This window comes from Aethalodelphis obliquidens, unplaced genomic scaffold (assembly GCF_003676395.1).
Source record: "Aethalodelphis obliquidens isolate GAN/ISIS:26980383/991018 unplaced genomic scaffold, ASM367639v1 scaffold6, whole genome shotgun sequence".
Classification (NCBI taxonomy): Eukaryota; Metazoa; Chordata; class Mammalia; order Artiodactyla; family Delphinidae; genus Aethalodelphis; species Aethalodelphis obliquidens.
In genome coordinates, this window is record NW_020837950.1 from 9,442,702 (window position 1) to 9,464,633 (window position 21,932).

Here is a 21,932-nt window from a genome sequence, read left to right on the forward strand (position 1 = left end):
TACAACATGGTGATTTGATATACTTTGTGAAATGATGATCACAATCAAGTTATTTAATATATCCATCACTTCACATGGTTAACTCGTGTGTATGTGTATGTGTGTGATGGAAATGCTTAGGATCTAATCTCAGCAAATTTCAAGTATATACTAGTCACCATGCTGTACATTAGCTCCTCAGAACTTATAACTGAAAGTTTGTACCCTTTGACCTATATTGCCTCATTTCTCCTCATTTCTCCTACCCCCTAGACCCTGGCAATCACCATTCTACTCTCTGTTTCTGTGAGATTGATGCTTTTTTCTTTTCTTTTTTTAATTCCACATATACATGATACCATAAAGTATTTGTCTTTCTCTAACTGGCTCATTTCCCTTAGCATAATGACCTCCAGGTTCATCTATGTTGTCACAAATGTCAGTATTTCCTTCTTTTTAGGGGCTTCATAATATTCCATTTTGTGTGTGTGTGTATATACATATATATACACACACACTAGATTTTCTTTATCCATTCATCTGTCAAAAGACATAGGATGTTTCCATATCTTGGCTATTGTGAATAATGCTGCCATGAACATGGAAATGAAGACATCCTGTTTTCATTTCTTTTGGATATATACCCAGAAATGGGATTGCTGGATCATATGGTAGTTCTATTTTTAATTTTTTGAGGAACCACTACACTGTTTTCCATAATGACTGTATCATTCTGAGATTTTGAGAATGATATTTAAGCTAAGTGCTATAGACTAAATGATTGTGTGTCCCTCCCACCCCAAATTATGTGTGGAAGCCTTAATCCCCAATGTGATGGTATTTGGAGGTGGGGGCCTTTGGGAGATAATTAGGTTTAGATGAGGTTATAGAGTCTCCACGATGGGATTAATGCCCTTATAAAAAGGGGAAGAGACCAGAGCCCTCCTCCCCTTTGCTAGGTGAGGACACATCAAGAAAGCAAGCCTCTGCAAACAAGGGCTCTCACCAGACAGCAAATCTGCTGGCACCTTGATCTTCAACTTTACAGCCTCCAGAGCTCTGAGAAATAAATGTTTGTTGTTTAATTCACCCAGGCTATGCATTTTACTATAACAGCCCAAGCTGAATAAGATACTAGGTAACTCCCTCTGGATGGCTGTTGGTGCTTCCTAGGGTCTTTCAGATGCCATCCCTAAGGTACAGAGGTTACTTATACATGCACTCAGATAACACTGTTTATACTGAAATAATTTTAAATTACAGACTATAAAATATTAGGGTGTTGTTTTCTGTGTATTCTTTGCCAATAATTGTTAATATACACAAAACTGATAAGTTATAACTAGGATAAATATCTATTTTAAAGATGAGAAAACTGAAGCACAGAAATCTATTTACTAATTTTGTGACATTTCTAAGCCTTAGATTTTTCATTTGTATAATATGGTCATTGTGATAAATACAAATGATAAGAGATGCAAACTTCTTTTCTCAGTGCCAGGCATTCAGGAAGCATTCAATGAATTATAATTTCAACATTCTAAATGAAATATAAATGAATTTTTGAGCCCTCACTTTAATATCTGAGAGTAATGCCTCTAGGCAGTAATAGAATTTTACTCTTATACAAAAGTTTAGAAATCATTTAAGACCAATTCCTCCAAGAAAGAAGCTTAAAGAAGTTTTTTACTTTCCTGAGATAGCACAGAAAATCTTACTATAGCTAAAGCCTGACAAGGGTCTAATATTGGCTGATAAAACAGGACTAGCACATTTATGAATTATATCCTCTTTCTGTTTTATCTAGCATAACTATACTCAATGTACAACATCCCAAGAATGTTCTATCCCCTATACCTGTGTTTCTTAGAAGCCATCCAAAGCATCTTACTAGCAGCTTGTTCATTTCTCTCTGGCTATTTTCATTATCCTCCTTTTGGTGTTATGTCAGGAGATACATGACATCATTCTAGAGGGTTGCCTTGTGGCTCTATCTCTGGCTTTAGTCCACCACTTTCAGTCCTGGCCCAATGCCAGGTTACTTCTATACTGATGCACCAGCTGGCAGGAAACCAAAGTGTTTCTAGCCCTGGGGACTACAAGAGACAAAATGAAATGGGGATGGCAGTATAGAAACCCAAAGTCAAAGGCTCCCTTCCAACTCTTAGCCCAAGATTCAATTTAGAAGGAATATGTGCAATCATGCCAGTAGACACTGGGAATTTTACAGAGTATGCTGAGTAATTTCTGGCCTTTCCATAATTTCTGGCATGAACAATGCATTAAAAGAATACTAAATCGGGCTTCCCTGGTGGCGCAGTGGTTGCGAGTCCGCCTGCCGATGCAGGGGACACGGGTTCGTGTCCCGCTCCGGGAAGATCCCACATGCCGCGGAGTGGCTGGGCCCGTGAGCCATGGCCGCTGAGCCTGCGCGTCCGGAGCCTGTGCTCCGCAACGGGAGAGGCCACAACAGTGAGAGGCCCGCACACCGCAAAAAAAAAAAAAGAATACTAAATCATCAATGATTATTTTCCCATTTCTAAAACTCTAAAATCCAAACTATTTTTCCTTAAAGTCTTAGATTTGAAATGGATATTAGAGGTTTTAATACAGTCTCCCAAACAATATCAACTTTTTATAACACTCCCCTCAGGTGGCAGCCAGCTACATTGTTTGACAGATCCAGTTATTAGAAAGTCCTTACTTTCATTCAATAAAATCTGCCTTTCTATTACTTTCAGGTGCTGGTCAGAAAACCAATCCTAAGACCACAGCATTTCAAAGTCGGCAAGCGGGAATTCCCTGGCTGTCCAATGGTTAGCGCTCAGCGCTTTCACTGCCGTGGGCCCAGTTTCAATACCTGGTCAGGGAACTAAGATTCTGCAAGCTGCACAGTGAGGCCAAAATTAAAAAAAAAAAAAAAAAAAAGAAAAAAAAAAAAACACGTTGGCAAGAATCTCAAGGCTGTTCTGCTCTCTAGAATATCCACAATCAAATTAAATCTCCTTATCACATTACAACCCATATTAGTTAGCTTTTTCTGGATAACCAATCATCTCCAACATCCTGAACAACAAATATTTATTATCTCTCATCTGAGTAATTCTTCCACTGGCTGGCTCAGATGTGGCTGGATGGTCTAGAGTGGCCTGATTCACATGTCTGGCAGTTGTCAGGCTCTTGGTTCTAGAGGCGACCTCAGCTGGGACAGTTTGTCTTTGCTCCACATGGTATTTCATCCTTTAGTAGCCACTCTGGGCTTCTTCACATCATTATCTCAGGGTTCCAAAGAGCAATACTTTTTCAGCCTCTGATGCACAATGTTTGCTAATATCCTTCTGGCCAAAGCAAATCACATGAGTGTACTGGGCTAGAGAGCTAAGTTCATGTCCTTCCCTGAACCTCATAACGTGAACTTATTCGGAAACAGGATTACTGCGGTTGTAATTAAGTTAAAGTGAGGTCACACTGGAATAGGGTGGGGCTCTGACCAACAGGACTTGTATCTTCATAAGAAGAAACATAGAAACACACAGGGAGAATGCTGTGTGATGACCGAACGGGACCAAGGATTACCATCAACATCAGAAGCTAAGAGAAAGGCATGGAACAGATTCTGCCCTGGAGCCTTCAGAGAGAGCATGGCCCTGCCAACACCTTGATTTCAGACTTCTAGCCTCCAAAACCATGAGAGAAAAAGTTTCTGTTATTTTAAGCCACCCAGTTTGTGGTAGTTTGTTATGGCAGCCCTAGGAAACGAATACACATGGCCAAGCGGAGATTCAAGGAACAGAGAAAAAAACATCACCACTACTTCTACTAAAAAGAAGAAGAGAAACGCCACTTTGCAAGGTGACACGCACAGGGATGGGAAGAATCTGCAGCCACATCTTCAATTTACCAGAAAGCCCTTCAAGCACACGACACTTATATCCCCTTCTTTGACATCCTTTCCAGGATAATTCCACCCAGTTCCTACAACAAGGTCTCAAAACCCCTTCCATGTAGGCTGCTTTCCTGTTTTATTACAAATTTGTCCATATCCCTCTTAAAAGGTAGGGCAGTGATTTTACTGTACACTCCGGATGTTTTCTCTTGAGCAGCACTACTGAGTTCCATATTAGTTAGGCTGTGTCTGGCTGCAAGTAATAGAAAAATCTGACTAACAGGGGCTTGAAATATAATACTCCTTACTGTTTGGCTTAACTAGAAGTCTGCAGAGAGCTGGTGCCAAGTTTGGTAAATCCAGAACATCAGGGGTTATGTCAAAATCTCTGAAATTCTCTTAATCTCCCCTGAATGGCTGCAAGAGGTCTGCCTTAGCTCTGAATATCATATTTCCATGTGGTCATGTCCCAAGTGGGGCAAAGGAGTGGACGGAGGAATGAGAGAGAAGTTTCCTGACTTGCCTTTGTCATGTCACCAGGAATGAAATATTTCTCGGAAGTCTCTCAGAAAATTTTCCCAGTCTCTCTGGCTAGAACTGAGCCATATAGCTAGTCCTTGCTCCATAGAGGTTTTGAGAGCAAGTTCCTGCTTTGTCAGCTCTACTGGGGGCACCAGTAAGGGAGAAAGCCATTGGGAATGGCTGTTGGGTATAGTTCTTGGGCAGCCAACCAAGAGTGTCAGACACACCTCCTCAGAAACACATGACATTTTGAAGCAGGCATATGAATGTGGTCACTTTTATGGAAGGGATTTTTAGAGATCACAAAAATTTTCACCAACTCTTTAAATTAGCAAGTAATGTACTCATCATATAGGATAGGGAATAGAGAATAGGAATTAAGCATGAGGGCTCTAAAGTCAGACTATCTGGGCTCAAACCCCAGCTTTTAATTTACCAGGTAAGTGACCATGGGTAAATGACTTAACTTCTCTATGTCTTAGGCTCTGCATCTTAAAAATAAAAATAATAGTAGAACCTACACTTAAGGTTGCAAAGATTAAATGTATTACACTTGTTACAATGTCTGGCACATAGTAAATATTCAATAAATATTAGTTATTACTATTATCCCTATGTCCACTCCAACTCTAGGATAAGGTAAGGACCAGATATGAAACAAGGAACAATGATGTTAGTGTACATATATTTACATTAAAAACCTACAAGAACACACGGGAAACTACTAAAAGTCATTACCTTTGGTAGGGAGACAGAGACTTTTTAGTGAATACTTTTATATATTCCAATTATGAGAATATATATTATCTACTCAAAAAATATTTCAAGTCCCCATTATGTATTTAAATCAATTAGGTCATGATTTCACGAAATCATAAAATGAAACATTTTCCCAGATGTTAACAGTAGTTACCTTTGGTGACGTGAGTTAAGGATTTTATTTACATATCTTTACATTTCTGGAACTCTTCTGTGGAAGGTAGCATAATGCCCCCTACCCCCCAACTGAAAGATGTCTGTGTCTGAAATGCTGGAATCCATGGATATGTTAGGTTACATGACAAAAAAAGAATTAAGGTTGCAGATAGAATTAAGGTGGCTTGTATTTGACATTAAGTAAGGAGATTCTCCTGAATTATCAGTGGACTCAATAACACAAGACTCCTTAAATGTGGAAGGGGGAAGCTGAAGACTCAGAGCCAGTGTGATGCTGATAGGGACAGAGTAAAGGGACCAAGTAAGCGATTAAATAGTTAATCCCACTAAGGGATCATAAGTAAAGAAAAAAGTATGGGAGACCCCTGTAAGTTAATGATCACTCAAGAAAGCAGGCCTGCCTACCAACAAAACCATGCAACAGAAGCATGAAACATGCCCCAAAATAATAAAACAGTGGTGAAATGGGATCCGCATCCTGCCCAGTGAGGTCAGTAAGTTAATGATCCCTAGGACATGCTCTTCTGTGCACACTAAAAATAAAAATATAAGGAAAAGGTGACATTACACTGAAACCTGAGATGATTTACCATTTTTAGCATATGTTACCGCCTTTTTGCTCATTTCCATTGCGCTATGACAGTCCCAGTTTGACCATGTAGGGACAAGAAAACTCCCCTACCCAACAAGGAGGAGGAACTGATGATGGAAGCTTGACATCTGCTCAAGAATAAGGAAGAAGGTGATCTTCTCCCCCTCCCCACTTTGCCTTTGATTATAAAACTGTAGCTCACCAAGTTCACAGGGCAGCACCCTCTTGCCCACCCACTTGTAAACCTCACAAGCATCCTATTCTAGTAAATCGTTTCTTTTCTATCACTTTGCCTCTCACTGAATTCTTTCTGCACTTAGACATACAGAACCAGGGCTCCTTGGAGCCCCCTGAGACACATTTCTGTGGTTTCGATGCCATTTGAGAAAGACTCAACTGGCCATTGCTGGTGGGGAAAGTGGCAGGGGACAATGAACAAAGGAGTCCAGGCAGCCTACAGAAACCAGGAAAGGCAAGAAAATGGATTCTGCCCAAGAACCTCCAGAAAGGAACGCAGCCCTTCCATTTCCTGGATTTTAGCCCGGTGAGGCTCATTTTGAACCTCAAATCTCCAGAATTTAAGGTAGTAAGTTTGTACTAAGCCACTAAGTTTACGGTAATTTGTTACAGCAGCAATAGGAATCTAGTATATATGTCCCCAGTGTTTAAATGAGAATGTATCATTTTAAAAATCAGAAATAAATAAAATTTAAAGATTTTATATATACATACAAACTGGAAAGGGGACCAGAGGACTAAATAACATTTCCTTAATGTATACATGGGATGACACACACCATTAGCTTGTAATTGCTCAGAGACATGGCCCTAAGGCACCCACGCAATCCTCAAAAGGCACAAAGAGGCCAAGAGTGTGCTCTCACATGCCCGCTATTGATAGCTTTCATTCTACCCATTCCCTACTCCTTCATCAACTGCTCCACAGCCAGCAGGCGTGCTGTATCTACCTAGTCTTCAACAGAAGTGCAGATTTTACAAAAAACAGGAAAATCAAACTGTAAAAAGGAAAGACATATTGAAAAGACTGCCGATACAACATCATTGTTTGAACAACAGGAAATGTTCTAAGACACCAGATAGAAATCTGTTTTTAATGTGATATACTTAGTTTTCCAGAGAATAGAAAATTGCCCGTTATAAATGCATTGTCATGACAATTGGAAAAAGAACAAAACTGCAGCAAATTCCTTTGTTTTTCACTGTACCTTTCAAACCTAGAGACCTAAAAAAGCTTTACAATGTAGTAGCTTGATGTTTTCTTTTTTTAAAATTTATTTTATTGAAGCATAGTTGATTTATAATGTTATGTTAATTTCTGCTGAACAGCAAAGTGATTCAGTTACACATATCATACATTCTTCTTCATATTCTTTTCTATTATGGTTTATCACAGGATATTGAATGTAGTTCCCTGTGCTATACAGTATGATTTTTTTAAAGGTTAAAAGTAAAAGCAGTTGGAAAATCTTCTTTAGAGAACAGAGGGAAGCAGTTCTTATAAGAGAAGTGTTAAACTTTTTCTTAAACTGTTTATTTCCTTCCTGATTATGAAAGTAATATATACTTATGGTAGAAAATTTATAGAATATAGAAAAATACATAGGAAAAAATACTAATCATTCATATTCAAAGGAAATCATTGCTAAAATCTTTGTCATATTTTCTCCAATTTTATAGGATTTTTCATAGTAAAGCTATAATATAAAGTATACACGATTTTGATTTTTTGTTAACATTATAACAATAGCCTTTAATACTGAATACAAAATTGTAGTATCACCATGATTTTTATATTGCATAATTTTCATATTTGCAGATGTACCAAAATATATTTACGCCTCCCCTAAAGTTGAATAATTAGGTTGATTATAACTGTACATATTGACAAATAATGCTGTAATCAACAGCTTTATATGTAGATTTTTCTACATTAAAAATTGTTTCTTTAGGATCAACAAAAATGGAATAAAACAGCTTAGGATTGGAACAGCTAATTTGAAATGTAAGAATATTTTTGAAAATTTAGTATGCATTGCTAAAATTCTTCCTAAAGATGTATATGTTGATATTCAAGCAGTACTTGAGACTGTATCACCAACTCTCACCAGCTGAGTATTACTACTTTTAAATCTTTGTAACTTTGATAAACAGAAAATAATATTTCCCTATATTTATTTTAATTTATTTTTTAGTTAGGTTAAACACTTTCCTCACTTTTTATTTGTATGTCTTCTTTCGTAAATTTTCTAGTCACATCATTCGTCAATTTGTTTTTTAGGGTTAATTTATTTAGAAGAGTTTACAGTAGTGGGCCAGAGATACTGAGCAAATGACAAAATCAAATAGTTTATTGTGGGGTTAGTTTCAGATCAGATACACCCAGGGAGCATCCTCTCTGACAGCAAGAAACGGTAACCACATAAATGCTGTCACAACCCTGCTCTCTGCCTCCAGGGATGCCCTTCCAAACATCACCCCAACACTGGATGTCTGTACTCATAAAAAATGCCTAGTGAATGGCAAGCCATAAATTACCTGTCTGCACTTTCCTAAAAATTCTTACTTTCAGGAGCAAGTTGGTGGTTCCAAGGAAGTCCAGACATACCTTATCTAAGAGATCTCTAATAGAAGGAAAAGGAGGTAGGCAGAGCAGGGCCAAGAACACCCTATAGGAACGAGAAGGCTCCCCAGTCTATTGCATGGCCATGGGGATGACTCCCTTTAAAAAAGACGGGGGCGGGGCGGTCCCTAAGAGCTACCACCATGGGATGAAGAGTCAATCAATGAGTTTCATCAGTTATTTGTTGTCAAGAATATGAATCACAAATGGATTTGCCCTAATGATATTTTTAGAGTGGCTTCATATAATTTTCATGAATACTTTGTATACTGACTCTTCACCCTGTTAACAGCTTTGTTTGGTTTAAGAACAATGTAACAAGCACCTGGGTTTGAGGGAGTTTTGGTTTGTTTATTTTGGTTTTTTTTTTGTTTGGTTGTTGTGTTTTTGGTTTTGGTGTGTTTTTTTTGCTTGGGAATAGCTAAATAAATAAAATAAAATAGATGGCTTCATAAAAATAAAACTCAACATGGAATTACAGCTTCAGGGAGGCAGGGATGGGGGAGGGGTGTGGAGAGTTCTGGGTGGATTTTCAGGTCAAAATCTCATCCACTTGAGAATTAAAAGAAAAAAAAAATTATATCATGAAAAAGGAGAGAGGGTCCCTTATTGAGCAAGATACCCTATTGGTAGTTTTACATGGTATCTACTCCCTGAGACCTCCACTTGGCAACTTATAATGATATATGTGCAACAAAACACTACTTTTTTTAGAACCCTTTAAAAATGTAAAACTTTGTGTCAGATAGCGACCATGTATATTATTTTAGGTTACTTTGGTTTCATCTAAAACAGAACCCCACTAAAAATGGCTTAAACAATAAGGGTATTCTTATCTCAAATAAAGATAAGTAGAAAATTAGGTTGGTCCAGGGTGATTAATTCAGTGGGTCAACAATGACTGGACTCCAGTTGGAATTTCTGTGATTTTTGGAGCTGTTTTCTTAGGGTTTTCAGATAACTGCCATGACCCCAAATATCATGTCTTCAAACAAAAATGTCCAATAAGACATTTGACCAGGGAAGGAAATATTTCCCAGAAGCCCGCAGCGGAATTTACCTTAAAATGGATTGGTCAGAATTGGTCACAAACCCCAACCTCAACCATTAGCAAAGGGGAACAGGATTAGTAAAATTGTCTTAAACCAACCATGATTTGCCCCGGACTGGATTTATAATCCCCAACACCTAGACAAAATCTGGGCTCTGTAGGCAAGGAAGTGGTGGCAGAATGGTTCACGTGTTAGCAACCAAGAGTCTGCCACAGCCCATCTTATTCAATCTATGTTTCCCCAGAATCTAGTGAAATACAAAGCAAATATTTGTAGCTAAGTTAATAAATGCAAGTAAATTGGAATACCTTTATAAAATATCACAAGAACATTACCTGTACCAAGATGACTCAAGAATTATGAAATATCCTGTTTTAGTAGAATACTAAAAGGTAACACTCAACAAAATTAACGTATAGTTATTTCCTTGAATGAAGAAATACCTTAAATTTGACAACATCAGAATACTTTGAAATTAAAATGAATAAATAAACACTAGTAAATTGTACTGGTTTGACAAATTGGAGGAGATTAAGTTGGAGGAAACGTTTATAAGGAAATACTCAAAATTGTGCCACACGATCTTTACTGATTACCTTTAAAATGGCACCAGTAATGGATGCTGCTTTTCTATTTTCATATAATTAAGCTACCTAAATAGCATCTAGTTAACGAAGAAAAGATGACCAGGTTCACTACCTATTCAGTTGACTCCCATCTCTATGCTCCCATGATCATAACTGTTTCACATTACACCATCATTTATCCTATAAATCAGCCTCCTTCCCTCCTTTCTTAGGGCAGAGACAGGTCCTATTCAGTTCTGTACTCCCAGGAGCATGGAGTAGATACCCTGTAAAGTATTTGCCCAAGACCCAGTCACCAATATCTACTAAGTGGCTTGTTCTGTGTTTCACAGTATTTCTGCCCCAGTTATGAAGTAACTCTCTCTGGGCTCCAAACCTTCCCTTCCTTATACCCTGCTCTGCCACCTGGACTGGGCCCCGCCAAGAGGGAAACCAGAGGGAGGCAGCAAGGCTGGAGGAGGAAGAAGAGGCTCGCTCTTTCCTACCTGCCTCCTATTCCTGTGAGCATCACCCTAGTGTTTCTTCACCCTGAGGGCAGTTCTTTCTTGAAGTAGCAGCTGAGCCCAGTTGGCATTTTTTCCCAACACTTGAAGGGCCAGCTTGATCAAATCCCACCCCGTCCCGAGACTCTCACCCCATCCCTGAGACTCTTCAGCCAGGCAGCACCGCTTCCTCAGGCCCCCCTCCAAGCTCAGGAATATCAGAACCAGCTTAGCAGCAACGCTTCCTCAGAGGTCTGAGTTTCAGCTCTCCAGGTTGTGTCTTCAAACACTCTGAATTTTAGTAACTCCAGCCTCTGTCCTTTGTCCCCTCAGCCTTAGCTGCTTCCTGCAATTGCTACCTCCCGAACACCTCAGAATTCTCTTGTGGCCCTTTCTGTTACCTAGTTAACAACTTTTATACCTTGTTAGCAATTCTTTATATGGACCCCGTTCAAAGCCCTTGGTCCTTGACTGATTTACACGTTCCCCCACTGAAATAATCCATGGTGTTACACACATACACCAAATGAGCTAATATATCGGTGCCCCATTCTGGGAAACTATTGTTTGATACTATTTTTTGAGGAATTCTGGAGCTTAGTGGCGCTGGAGGGAGGACCATCTAGGGAGAAAGACCATCTAAGGGCTCTCTCAGTCTTTTCACTGCTGCTCTAAACTGGCCCAAAGTTGCGTCAGCAAAGTGAAATCCCTGCAGTTAACCTGGGCCTCTTCCTGAGAAGGTGACGGAGGAGCTACCTATCAGTATGTAAACATAGCCCTTGGGGTTTTCCCACTCTTCTAACTCAGGGCCTTATTCAGGCACCCCTTCCATTAAAATGCCATAGCCCCACTAAAGGAACTCCAGTCTTCACACTTCTCTCTCTCCTCCTCTTGCTACAATTACAGTGATGTTTTACCATCCCTTAGGGTTTGATGCCCCAGGCAGCTGCTCAGTTTCTCTGCTCCCTGATGCAGTTCTGCAGTTAAGCATATGAGCTATATTGTTCTCCAGAAAGTAGGACCTCAACCTTTTATATTTCGGAGAATTTTACCTAAAAACGAACTTCAAAAAACAACAGGCATACTGAATTATAATAACTAACACTGAGCCCTAGGCAGTGAGGCAAGTAATAAGCATGGGTAATCTCATAGAATACAATAATGAGGAAGGTACTGTTTTTAGCCCCACTTTCCACATAAGAAATCAAGGCATATAGTGGTCCTGTCATTTGCTCATCTTTTTTACATCAGGATCTAATCCCGGGCCTTCTGGCTCTTAACCTCTCTACTATAGACTGACTGTCATACCAGACCTTGACAGTGGACAGCTCTGTTCCAGAGTCCTCACAATTCTCTGGAGAGTAAATGCAATCCAAGGCTTCCATTTCTTTCATTGTTTTGGTTCAAAATCTTCAGAAATGGCCTATGAGTACTAAATAGTCTGAAAATGAACTGCTTTCAAGAAAACTTTGTTCAGCAACAGCATAATGATGGACTTTTAAACTAGATGCACACAATTTGGCTTTAAGCAGCTAGCTCCATGGGGAGTCCATGACAGGCTTTTATGACAAGCCAATTCTTAAGGAGAATGATACAGAGGTTACAACAAATAAACACAAAATTGCACAAGGCAAATACCGAAAATAAGTGTAATAGGTTCAGCAATGCCTCTCCATGAGGGCCACAGTGCATGAAGACTTCATGGAGGCAGCAAGGCTGGACCGTGCCCATTAGCTGATGCAGAGGAGGTGAAGAGGTGGAGCGCTGGCGTTGTTCCACTTGTATCAAGTCGGACTACGAGTAGAGTATAGGATATTATCTGAGCCTATCTTTAAAAGGACCACAAACAATAAAGAATTTAGGCAATAATCTGACATTATCAGGGAGTAGTCGGGAAGTGCATCACCTACGAATATTGCAGAGGAGGTTCACCAGAATTTTGAGAATTTAGGGCCAAATTGCATACTGATTTTCAGCTTTCTTCAATTGACTTCCATAGACAGTGTTTTTAAGTAATGTCAAAAAACATACCTTCTGAATGAGTATTTTGATGTACACAGTCCAAAGAGTCCAAAAGCAAAGTAGCACGAAATAGAAGGGGTGTGCGTGTGTGTGCGCATGCGCACATGCCAGTCCCCGCTTGTCCCCGGATCTATTCCGTTCCCTTCCCCTCTCTGCTCTATATAGCAGTGGGGCTCACCGCTGCAGGCTGTGTTTCCCAGGTGCTGGAGACGGATGGGAGGCTGGGAAAGGAGAGACCAGGGTATTTCTCCCACTGTCTCTCCACCTCAGGCAGTACCTCTGTGGTTCCAGCTCCTCCTGGACAGACCCACCAGGGTTCCAGCTTCTTTGGGGGTAACTCCAGCCCCTGGTCTCTGCCAAACAGCACCTCCTCCCTTTGGTGAAGATAGGCAATGTCTTCCTGCTGCTATAAATTCCTGAGTTATCTCACCATCCCCAGCTGAGTCTCTCAACCCCTTTGTGGCCTGAATAACCAAATTAAATGTGCTCTATTAAAAACACCGGAAGTAAAAAAAATAAAACACCAGAAGTAGTTTCTGTGTTACTGGTTGAACATTGATATAGAGGGGAAGGAGCTCCAGTTATGGAATAATCCTGGCTTCTCTCTGCCATGTGACCATGGAGCCACTGATAAAAGAGTAAAATCATTTGACTGATGAGTGTGGAAGTAGAAGTCAGGCACACAGAGCCCAGTCTCTTCCCTTCCCCTTTCCTCTGGAAGTCAGCATACCCCCAGGCAGTGTGCTCTGCTCTGCCCTCAGCCACATGGTGAAAGGGTCTGGCCCCAAAGAGGATGCTTGCAGAGTTCTAGGGCTGCCAATGGCTGGGCAAGTCTGCCTAATTTTAAGTTTCTGGATTAGGAAGCCCACTCTTTTACAGATGCAAGTACAGTGTGCTTTACCAGCATTATCAGTAATAAGGGTAATTCCATGGATTCCTCCATGGTTATCACTTTTGTTTCCTATACCTCAATTAGTTCAGAACTCAAACAGGGAAGAGGGTCCTTACTGGGACCCCTCAGAAACCCAGCATACATAATATTCATATATATTATATCCTAATTAATCATATTCCTAAGTCCCTAGACCAATTATAAATAATAGCTAATCCTATAATTTACAGTGTGCCAGGAACTATTCTAAGTGCTTTACGTATAACTCATTTAATCCTCAAACCAATACAACGTCTATTATTAAAATTCCTGTTTTAGAGCCAAGAGAACCAAAACACAGAGGTATTACATAACTTGCCCAAAGTCACACAGATAATAAGTGGTAGAATCTATAATCAAACTCCAAAAGTTAGGCTATAAAATCTGTACTCTGAAGCACCATGCTATGCTGCTTATATTTTAGATTTTAACAAATGATTCTGTACTTCAGCTAATGTGATTTAATTTTCAGTCTTAGATACACCATTTTCAAATATCTCTTGTAACCCAGAAAGCAGTCTCAGCTTTTGCCCCACTTCAACTTTGATATAGAACTCTATATTACTTCCCTCTCCAAGAAGAATCCATTCCCAAGAAAGACATTACTAAGCAATGTAGGTTTTACTAAGTATTTCATATAAGAAATGGAAAAAGGGACTTGCATCAAATACCCCATGGCAAACTACAGTGTGTTATGCTGTATAACGGACACATTCCTGAAGACTTCAATCATTCTACTCTGACAACTTGAAAGATAATTATCACAGAAATAAATGTAAACCTTTCCTCTGATCCCCCATAATTCTAGCACCTACCCACGCCATACACAAAAGCTTCCATCCTTTATTACACTCTGCAATTTACTTCTGCTTCTTCCTCCAGACCTGTTTACCTAACCCCCCACCACGAAGTTCAACAAAGATCTCCCAGCCACAGGGGCCTACCCTTCTTAGAAAAAGGAAGAAGGGGATAGAAATAGATTAACACAGTATTGTGTTGGGGCCACTTTATACCAGCTTGCAAGAGCCAGTTGCTATATTTTCAGGAATTCTGCAAGCAGTTCTTAAAGAGAGCCTTGTGAAAAAACTAAATTACATGAACTTACAGTAAACAAACGGCATTTAAAATGAAGATAATCTAACACAACACTGTAAATCAACTATACTCCAATAAAAATTTTAAAAAATAAAACAAAAAAAATAATAAAATATATTATCAAAATTTGTAAATCTGAATAAAACCAAATATAATAAATACTCAGAACTGACTACTTCCTACTTCTTTTACTATATTTTGCATTTATCTATGCTTTTAAAGTTATTTACATTTGTTGTAACTGTATGGTAAAAATACTATATAAAGGTTTCTGTGTATCACTTCCCAGCTCTGTATTCAACGATGTCATATTGATAGCTTAAAATGAGCCATGGTGGGAGTATTTGTTCCATGGAAATGTGCAAATGTTACAAACTAGAGCTTTCTTTTTTCCTGGAGAGTCTATTTACCAGCTTATTTACTAACACACCAGTAGACAGTTAACAGATGATTGATAGATAGATAGATGTAAATGTACATACTTACATATATACATAGATAATGTAGACAGATCAACACTACTTTCCTTACAAAATACCTCTGTATTTTCTTTAACAAAACTTCTTGTAAATTTCAGCTACAGGACTACACCCTATGTGTATTTCCCATTAGAATATAGAGCACATGGTTTCATACAGGGCATGAAAATGAAAGCTCAAGCAATTCACTGACCCTCCTTTCACATAAACAGACAACAGTAATAGGGAAAGGGAACTAACAATAGAAACCATGTGGATCTGGTACAAAAGTCTCTTTGAAGAGTTGAGGGGAAAGGCTGAGCCAGCACAAGTCCCTGGGAGCACAGCTACATATTCTAAATTATAGGATGTCAGCATAAACATTCTCCAGTAGTAGGGTGCACTTAGAAACCTCTTCTCTAAACAAGAAAAATGATATTTTAAACTGCAATGGACGGTAACCAATTTCTATATAAGAGAGCAAGGCCAAGCAAATTTGCAAAACTTGGCAACCAGAGAACTGCGAACTGCTTTTGTGGGGCAATCTTCTCCAGTGCCAACCTAAGTAGACAAAATAGTTTTTTTTAATGTAATGATACTCTGTCTCTCGGGGTTTTATATTAATGCTAATGACATTATGCTGCAGTAGTTAACTGAATTTACTACAGTAGTAACTGCAGCTTGAGATCCCAAAGAGCACAGGCAGCGCTCCCAGGCAGCCCATACCTTCTACAGGAATATTTACAAATGCAAAATATTTTTGACAAAAAACTTTAAAACGTTACTTGTTTTATGACTGTCGTTATAAATATTAAAATAAACATAGGGCAGAAGCAATTCAATTCAAATATTTACAATGTTCAAATCACGGTTCTCATCAGCAGGGAGATATAAAGATTATTCCACAAGGGCCCCACTTTGCAGATATGTACAGGGTGGTCGAGGAGACACAACCAAGTGTAACCTGGATAACCTGCCTAACCAGCTTGCAGTACAAATATGGTCACACTTTTAATAATCCAGTTGCCCCATGCCTGAATTATCTAAGCTCTTTCTCCAGCAGAAATCTGGGGGCAGAGTTGCTTATTCAGTTCAAAGAGGACCATTTGAAATCCACAAGACAAAATTAGAGAGTTTGATCAGGGCACTGTGAGCCTCAGTTTACAATTTTCATCACTTCTGTTGCTACCATCTGGTGTCACTATTGAATATGGGTCCTTGCCTTTGGCTGCTAAGTCATCCTTGCTGGGTCAGATCTCTGCAGAGGCTGCAGTGATACTTTGTGCTTTGGCTTTCAAAATTTTATCTCATTTAGTTTGCAGTCACAAGCCCATCACGCCAAACTAAGAAAATCTGCTACATATTCTGTGTCTACAAAGACAGATGGCCACTTTGGTCCCCTTAAAATGTATAGAGTCTCACCAGATATACTGCATCTTAAACAATTTAGAAAATAATCTGGACTATGATAAATGTGTACACAAATTCAATAGGAACACAGAGTACAGGGCAATTAAGTTTGACTGAATAAAGAGAGCTTTCCAGAGCCAATGATATTTGATCTGAGACTTAAGAGTGTGGATTGTGAAAACAAAGTGAGAAAGGCAGTTACGGGCAAAACAGCCCAAGGGAAAAGAATGCTGAAATATTTGAAAGTAAAAGGTGACGGGAACACAGGGTTCATGGGTGGCCAGGAATGAAGGGAGTTGAAAAAGGAAAGTAAGATGAAGAGCCACCCTTTGTTAGGCTTTGAATATCATGTTAATGAGTTTGAAGTCTATTTTCAAGACAGTGTGAAGCCACTCAAGGATTAAGAGCAGAAGAAGTAATGTGCTTGGATCTGTAATTTAGAGAGATAACTGGTACCTATGCTGAAGGTGGACAGGCTGGAGGCGAGAACCTGAAGCTGTCCAGCAGAGATGGCACGGCCCTGAGAGCAGAGGCAGTGATAACCAAAGGGAAAGAACTGATTCCAGTAGTATTTCAGGATAGAGTTAGAAAATACTAGGGAATAGCTCTATGTAGGGTGAAATGCAGAGGGAAAAGTCAGAAATGATGCTGAGGTTTGTGGCTAGGGAGACTGGATGAAAGCTATGCCATTAGCCGCACTAGGAAACATTAGAAGAGGAGAGTTGTAATGGGGCCACAAATAATGGCATTCTTTTGGACACAGTGAGTTTGATGTGCCCACAGGACATTCATGTGGAAAAGCACTTTCTAAATTCACATTATAAAAAAAAAAAAGGAAATGCTTTTATTTGTCTCTAGGCTCAAAATGGTAATAACTGTGCTGTAAGGACATAAAAAACACTCCCTACGACAAAATTTCTCATCACATACCAATATTCTGCTACAAAAACATTTCTGGCACCTATAAGACAGAATAGACAGGTTGAAAATACATATTATTTTTTGTTGGTGTATTTATAGAATGATACACTACAAATTGATGCAAATGAAAAAGATTACCTAATAAATAGCAGGGATTCACAGTTGGCTATTTGGAAAAAATATATGGATTAGAGACTTACCTCATATCATAAACCAAGTTAAATTACAGAAAAATTAAAATAGAAGATAATGAAGGTATATATTTCTGCAATCTCTGGATCTCAGGATGAGAAATATCTTGTATACTTAAAAACAATGGAAAAAGTCACATCATTTATACTTAATAAATTTGACTTTGTGAGCACTTTATATTTCTCTCCTTCAATGAGAAACATTAGCTAAATTAAAAGGACATAATATATGGAAATTTATAAGTAACAAATATAAGAGAAGAAAAATTAGTATTATTTATATATAAATATCTAATAAGATTCCTTAATAAGAAAGGAAGAGAGAAAAAGTTACAGATAGACAATAAATGTTCACCTCACTTAGAATGAAGAAACTTTATATATTTTTAAAAACTGTATGAGAAAACAAAACACTAGTAAGTTTGCAATAAACAGACCCTCTCAAATATAGCTGATGAGAGTGCTGTTTTAATTTTTTAAAAAGAAAACTGACAATATTTATCAAATTTGTGCTTGTCCCAATTCTGATACCATTCAAAATGCAGACAATAATTTATATTGTTAAACATTTAAATGCTTATCTTTAAACACATTTAAAGATTTACATATTTCAAAATGTATATACTGATGTTTATAATCATGAAAAAATAGCAAATAATGTAAAAGTCTAAGGGACTGATTTAGATATAATCATCTTAGATGTAATCAGTATAAAAGTGTGAGTGTAAGAGATGGTTCAATAAAAAGAAAAAAGATCCACACGCATAATGTGTGCAAATTCTAGACACTGCCCGGAAAGGGAAGGAGTGTGTTCCTCTCTTCCTCTCCTCCCATTCCTACTTGCTGGAATTTGGGAGTAATGGTGGACGATGGAAGCCCTATGTTGATGATAGCCAATCCACAGATAGAGCCTGGATTCCCAACAAAGACCCCCTCATAATGCCCTTGACTCATCTAATGCAGGTATACCTGCCATATACATGCTGTATACATTCAATGTTCTAAGTGACAACACTGTATAACTATATGCACAATCAGCTACAGAAATTAATGTTTTGCTCATTGATCAAACTTTGGCAACAGACCTGTGGAGGTTTGGGTACATCTGTGTGTCAGAGCAGATGGATGAGAAATAGCACATAGATCCATGTGCCCCCTGCCATTCTCCTTTACCATTTAAGAGAGACCAGAGTCTCCTTTTCTTATGCTTTAAAATAACGTCATTGAACTACTGAAAAATGCATTGAACTATTCCAGAAAACAGATAAAGTTCTCAAGGAGAATTTGTCAACTGTTAAAAAAGTGGACAAGTTGACAATTGCCCCTGGAAAATATTGACAAATAAAGCCCAAATTATTACAAGGTTATGACAGAGATTGCTAATTTGCCCCAATATGCAACTTCCCCTACTTCTTTAGTAACATAACCACCCATTTTTAGCTCAGAACAGGGTTGCCCAGAATAAAATCTACATTTCACAGTCTCTCTTATAGCTAGACATGGCCATGTGACTAGATTCTGGCCAATAAGATATAAGCAGAAGAGGAGTGTGCGAACTCCAGGAAGCATTCTTCTTTAAAGGGAGGGGTGCACCCTTCCTCTTTCATGCTGGTTGAGAGCACATATGAGCTTTTTATCTGGAGCAGCCATATTGGACCTTCCATTGGAAGCTATGTGTTAAGATAGCAGAGGGACAACATTTCTAACTATAGGAGAAATGCAAATCAAAAGTACAATGAGGTATCACCTAATACCAGTCAGAATGGCCAAATCAAAAAGTCTACAAATAATAAATGCTGGTGAGGGTATGGAGAAAAAAGATCACTTCTACACTGTTGGTGGAAACTAACGCAACATTGTAAATCAACTATATTTCAATAAAAAATTTTTTTTTTAAATAGGAATACCCACAAAAAAAAAAAAAAAAGATAGCAGAGGGACCTGATAGAAGGAGCCTGAGTCCCTCATGACTGTGGAGTCTCCTTATTAGTAATAGATTGCCTACTTCTTTTTCCTGTTTATGAGAAAGAGAAATAGATCCCTACCTTCTTTAAGCCACTCTTACTTTGGGCCTCCTGTCAAGCTTAAATGTTACAAACATCAAAACCATAACATTGTTCTATGTTCCCAAAAGTATCAGAAGGGAATGACTATTTTCAATGAATCATCACCATCATTTCTCAGATTCCTCCATAAGTGATATAAAGACAATTAACTTCAGTGCAATATTAAATTGCTAAACATATCAACAATCACTCAAGCAGAACAATAATTGCAATATAAATTTATATTAAAATTGCTTAATTATTAAGACATTAAAGTCTGATAACAAAAGAGACTAGTTTACTGGTGTCTTGCCTTGCTTCCTTCCAAAGGGAACAGTTTTCAAAAACTCTCAGGAAAAAATTATGAAGTAACAGTGAGAATCAGCCACATTAAGAAGAGTTAACAATAGAATGAGAAAAAAATAGCAATTAATGCCTCTTTTAAGGTCTATGAAAGAGAAACAGACTCACAAACATAGAGAACAGACTTGTGGTTGCCAAGGGGGAGGAGGGTGGGGGAGGGATGAAGTGGGAGATTGGGGTTAGCATATGCCAACTATTATATTTAGAATGGATGAAAAACAAGGTCCTACTGTATACCACAGGGAACTATATTCATTTTCATATTCATTTATATACATGTGAATATGTCATATTCACATGTATATAAAATACTTCTAGAAGACTATTGAACTCACAGAGATGTAAAAATCCACCATAGATCAAGTCTACAAACCAAATTCAAAGCAGATTTCTCTTAAAAGTAGAGTATAATTACAGGAATTTGAAAAAAAATCAAATCTAAAAGATTCTTTCTGGCCATCCCTCCTCCATTCTGCCCAAAGTACATCAAAGAAGTCCTAATGAGTAATAAAAACTAGAAGAGTAAAGGGCTGAACCCTCCCATTTGATACACAAGTCATCTAATCTTTTTTCTATTTTTTCTATCTAGGTATAAGTCCAGTGACCATATAGTTAGCATCATTCATCAAAAATTATGATGTATTTCTCTTCAAAAGATAATAGATTTACTAACCTAAAACATGAAATTAAATGACATTCTTAAGAAAATGTAATCAAAGTAGATAGTGATAACACATGCATACATATATACGTAATACCTAGTACATAAAAAAATAAGAGAGGAAAAGGGGAAAATGATGGAGGACAGGGTTCTTTCTTCTAGAAAAATGCCAGAAAATAAATGTAGAAGTAATAGAATTCAAAAAATCACCATTTTGCAACCCCGTGTGATATCTGTGATATTCAGACAAGGATCCAAAGGGATGTTAATACCATTCAGTGAAAAGTTGTTAAAAAAGCAGGATAATACATCCTATGATCTCGAAGTATCATCCCACATACACCACTTTTGATTTACAAGAGGAAGGGGTACCTTATGTTGCAGAGCTATAGCAGACATCACCTAACTAAATAACCAAGCTGTTCATCAAGAATGGCACAAACAGGCATCATGTGCTACCTAATGGGATGCAACAGGAAGTACACAAGTGGGAAGTGGGACGTTTTTCTAAATAACTAACCCACACTCCAGAAATGTCAATGGCATGAAAGCAAACAAAAAGACAGAGGGATGGCTCTAGATAAACAAGGTGAAAAAGACATGGGATTGGGATTGACTTATATACACTAATATGTATAAAATGGATAACAAATAAGAACCTGCTGTATAAAAAAATAAAATAAAATTCAAAAAAAAATAAATACTTGAATAAAAATATCTCAGATGTTATACAAACATCTAGATCAGTAGTTGTAGGAAGCCCTTAATTTTAATGTAAATTCTTTTGTAATAAACTACAATTTATTTTTTCACTTCAGAAAAAAAATAATAAATTAAAGATAAATAAATAAATAAAAGACATGACAGCAAAATGCATTGCATGATTTATGTTGCATTTTGAATTTAAAAAAACATATGCAATATTTCTTTAGTAACTGGAGAAATTTGAATATGGACCAAATATTTGATTATATTACTGAACAAATGTTAAACTTATTTGCTGTCTAGTAGTATTGCAGTTATATAAGAGAAAGTTCCTGTCCTTGGAGATACACGTTAAGTTATTTAAAGGTGAACTGTTATAACACCTGCAACTTATTTCTAATAATTCAGGAAAACATATGTGTGTTTGATACACATGATTATATACACACAGAA

The 21,932-nt window shown here is 38.0% G+C and overlaps 1 long non-coding RNA gene across 4 annotated transcripts in view; it reads right to left on the minus strand.

Moving 5' to 3' along the window:
• Positions 1 to 21,932, minus strand: part of LOC113618827 (uncharacterized) — a 95,249-nt gene that overhangs the window by 45,980 nt on the left and 27,337 nt on the right. The gene's annotated exons all lie outside the window — the stretch shown is intronic.